We start from the raw sequence: 4,250 nt of genomic DNA, 5'->3' as shown, positions 1-4,250 counted from the left end.
AGTAAATGCAGTTTGCATATAATTAGGCTTCATTTTTTTTTTGTGTGTGCCCATCCCAGAGGTGCAATATTGTTTTAAACAAGATGACTGGAAAGAACTGAATTTTTCCTATTTTTATGCCTAATTTGGTGTCAACTGACAAAGTATTTGCAGAGAAAATGTCAATGTTAAAGTTTACCACGGACACACACACACACACACACACACACACACACACACACAGACAACCGAACACCGGGTTAAAACATAGACTCACTTTGTTTACACAAGTGAGTCAAAAATCATAATTATGCATGCACTCAAGGCCTTGTTGCTGTGGTGAAGCGTACATGGATAAATCCGAACACAGTGACGCCTCCCTGAGAAACTGAAACTTTACTCAGGTCCAGGTTTAGTAAAAGTGAACAGCAACAACTGGTTGAACGCTGAGCTCGCAATCAGAATGTTAACTGGGAAATCGAACCACAGACGATCCAGCACGGTAATATTTTGCTTATTTTTTATTTATTTATTTATTTATTTATTTATTTTAATTATTATTATTAGCTGCCCGTCTTACATGACTGTATTGTCGTTCTGGTGGTGTCAGTGTAGTGTAAGATAGGTTTCTCCCCCACACAAACTTTCCCCGGATGAATATCTTCCCCATCGGCTATAGCTGTACCCACCCATGTCGACCTGACGTTAAACCCCACTGTAACAAACAAGCATGGTTTTGTGAGCTGTCGCAGCAATTACAAAACAAGATTCACCCCCCCTGAGTCTATTTCCCACAAACATGAATAAGTTACAATGAGTAATGGGAGGTTGTACTGACTAACCTGAATCATGAGTTGACCAATGTGCACGAGGGGAGTAGATGGGAGGACATGGAAGGGGTAGTAGTGGAAGACAGGGAGCGAGGAGGGAGATGGCAGTACCACTGTGAGAGGGTGAAGGGGATGGGACAGGTTGTTGGCGTGACGTGTGTGAGTGTGAGGCGGGGGTAGAGAGGTGAGGAAGAAGGGGGGGGGGAGAGAGAGAGAGAGAGATTAAAGATAACATTAATAATGAAAAAAAAAGAAGAAGAAAAAAAGAAGTGTCTCGAAGCATGATATAATTATATCAATGTTTCAGTGATCTTGTTCAAATGTGTGAGTGTGCGAGTCACTGTGTGTGTGTGTGTGTGTGTGTGTGTGTGTGTGTGTGTGTGTGTGCGCGCGCGCGCGCGCACGTGCGTTCAGTCAGGCACACAAACAACATTGTTTTAGCGCGCTTCCATGCGTGACTGTGTGCATGTGAATACGTGTTTGTTTACATGTATACATGTGCCAATGAAAGTGAGAGAGAGCGCCTGTATATTGGTCAGTGTGTTTTGTGTACGCGTGCGCGTGTGTGTGCGCGTGCATGCAATGCATGCGCCGGAGTGCGTGCTTATACCGCTGCGTGTGCGCGCGCGCGCGTGTGTGTGTGTGTGTGCGTGTGTCAGTAAAAGGGAAGGAAAGATTTCAGTCTCCCCAGATCGATATCGTTCAACCAATCCTAAGGTTCGGATAGAGAGAGAGAGAGAGAGAGAGAGAGAGAGAGAGAGAGAGAGAGAGTTTCCTTCCAAATCATTGTTGGTAAATCGATTAGCTCCAAACATCGGCAAGACAGACACAGCTAGGCAGAGACAGAGACAGAGACTGACACAGCGTCCGTGCAGGGGAAAGTGACACATGTTGCACAATACAGCTACTACTGTCGTCAGTTCCCCCCCCCCACTAAACGCCTGTGTGCTGTCAGTCAGCACTGAAACCAACACTGGCTGTCGCCACAATGGCTGGCCCCGGCATTTCATTGACAGACACTTGGTAGTGTCTATATATTATATGTCTAGTTGTGATTACAAAGTCACTGTTGTTATTCTCAACTCTCGATTTTTCCGGGGATAGAAAAAGCAAGGGGAAAACACAAACACAAACACACACACACACACAGACGTCCTCGAACACACACAATGACACACACACACACACACACACACTGTGACACACACTCACACGCCTTCAGTCGAACACACACACACACGTACGCAAGCACACACGTAAACACGCACACGCGTAGGCACGCTCACACACACACGTACGCACGCTCACACACACACACACACACACACACACAATTGTAGATTTCCACAGTGCGTTGTGCTGTTTCGGTTTGCGCCTGCTCTCTCTCTCTCTCTCTCTCTCTGGTCTGTCTGTCTCCGTACTCCGTTGTGGGAGAGAGACAGTGAGAGAGAGAGAGAATACGTAAAGAGAGCGAAGTAAGCTGACTTGTTGGCTGGCTGTCCGCCCAAACACCACATTTGCAGACCTTTTTCTCCATTGTTTTTTCTTTTATAATTCAGTAATTTTGGCCCGACAGGTCGCTGTGTGACCACTGCTACAGTTGCACACATCTCGCACGTGCACTCTCTACCACTCCGACCCCCCCTGCCCACCCCCCACCCCACCATACCCCAACCAGATCACGTGAGTGTAGAAAACCCTCCGCCTCAACCCGCCCGCACTCCCCTCTCCTCTTCCTCTTCCCCTTCCCCTTTGCAGGCAGAAAAGTGGCGGCCGGTTCGTCATCTGACGGTGTCTGGTGAATATTTGAGCAGTGTTGCTTGTTCCACGGGCTGGTGGACTGGTGGTGGACTTGTGGTAGCGGTCACGGTGGTAGCGGCGACAGTGTTATTTATAGTCGTCAGTGGTGGTGGTGGTGCAGAGAGAGAGAGAAAGGAAAAAAAAAGGTCAGTGAAACAAATACTACAGTGGTAGGCGGCTTGGAGGGTGGTGGTGGTGGTGGTTGGGGCGAAGAGTAGTGGTGTCAGTGCAAAGCCTTGCAACAACTACTAACCTGTCACTCGGTCAAGTATGGATTTCAAGTCGCGCGGATCGACGACCACGGCAGCGGAGACTACTACGACGACTACGGGCTGGGGGGACCGTGGCACAGCAACGCCGCGTGGGAGTACTGGTGGTAGTGGAGATAGAGGTGGTGGTGGTGGTGGTGGAGGAGGTGTTGGGGCAGGAGGGGAAGGGGAGGAGGGGGAAGACAGCCGTGTGGTGTCGGCAGCCGCGGACGGGGTGGCCGCCAACAGCGGCAGAGGTGTGTCGACAGGCTCCCAGCATGGACGTGTCTCCACCAACACAACCAATAACAACCACCACCCTCGCCCCAAGCCCACTCCCTTCAAAGCGATGACCTCGGTGGAAGGCGGAGGAGGAGGACAACAACAACAACGACGACGCACGAGCAAGGACTACGACGACGGCACCCCACCCCCAACACCCCCGCCCCGACCCCCTCCCCCTCGCCAGCCTCCCAACCTGCGGGAGATGCGAGAGAAGGAGCGGATCCTCAAACGGATGACCTCCATGCCCGCAGCCCCTTACAGGACCGCCGCCGACTCCTCCCGCAGTGCTGTCACCGCCGCAGACCAGCGCCACCTGTCGATGAACGGGGGCCGGAAGCTGAGTCTGGACCAGCAGTATCAGCGCGCCACGCGCTCCTTCTCCACTGACGTCACAGCCAGCGACCCCACTCTCCCCCCAGACCAGCACGTCAGAACTGGTGGTGGTAGTCGTGGTGGTGGTGGTGGTGTTGGGGAAGAGGAAGAAGGAAAAGACACCATGTCCAGAAGGATGGAGGGCGTCAACCTCCGAGAGGACGCTTCTCACAACTCCCCAGCCACTGCTGCTAAAGTCAGACCGGAGTCATCTACTACTACTACGCGCGACACTGCCAAGCTAAGAGGAACAGGAGGAGGAGGCGAGCCAAGGAAGAACGACGCCACCGTAGCACCAACAAGACGGGGAGGTCCCCCGCAAGGGGAGAAGCCCCAGAACCGGAGCGACAGACCCCAGAACTTCGATCAGACAGACCCCAAGAACGCCGCCCCAGCCAACAACAAACCCGTCACGACCCGAGAAGGGACCCGAGCCCCAAAGTTCACCACCACCAAGCGCCGCTCCAGCACCGTGGACGAGATGCTCTTCGACGACTACGTCGAGCCCACAGACGACCCCGTGGACGCTGCCTTCTCCCCGGAGAACCTCCCGCAGGACCTCATGTCCTTCGAGACCCAGGAAGAGAAGAGGTCCCCGGGCCACGCCGCCGCAGGGGCCAGGAAGGCCGGGGAGGACCCTCCGGAGGACCTGCACAGCCCCACCAGCGTGGATTCCTCGGACGCCGAGTACGGGGACGGGCCGGTGCCCCGCTCGGGCTCACAGATGTCGGACAGG

At 53.1% G+C, this 4,250-nt stretch overlaps 1 pseudogene across 1 annotated transcript in view; it reads left to right on the top strand.

The window, feature by feature from the left end:
- Window positions 1-2,575: 2,575 nt before the first annotated feature.
- The window catches only part of LOC143286102 (uncharacterized), a 203,303-nt pseudogene continuing 201,628 nt past the window's right edge, over window positions 2,576-4,250 (top strand). Inside the window, exon 1 of the transcript XR_013055751.1 lies at window positions 2,576-4,250. This exon is cut by the window's right edge and continues 101 nt beyond it. The product of XR_013055751.1 is annotated as an uncharacterized LOC143286102 (transcript).

This window comes from Babylonia areolata, chromosome 9 (genome assembly GCF_041734735.1).
Source record: "Babylonia areolata isolate BAREFJ2019XMU chromosome 9, ASM4173473v1, whole genome shotgun sequence".
Classification (NCBI taxonomy): Eukaryota; Metazoa; Mollusca; class Gastropoda; order Neogastropoda; family Buccinidae; genus Babylonia; species Babylonia areolata.
Note: the sequence above shows the minus strand (reverse complement) of the source record. Positions and strands in the feature narration are given on the sequence as shown.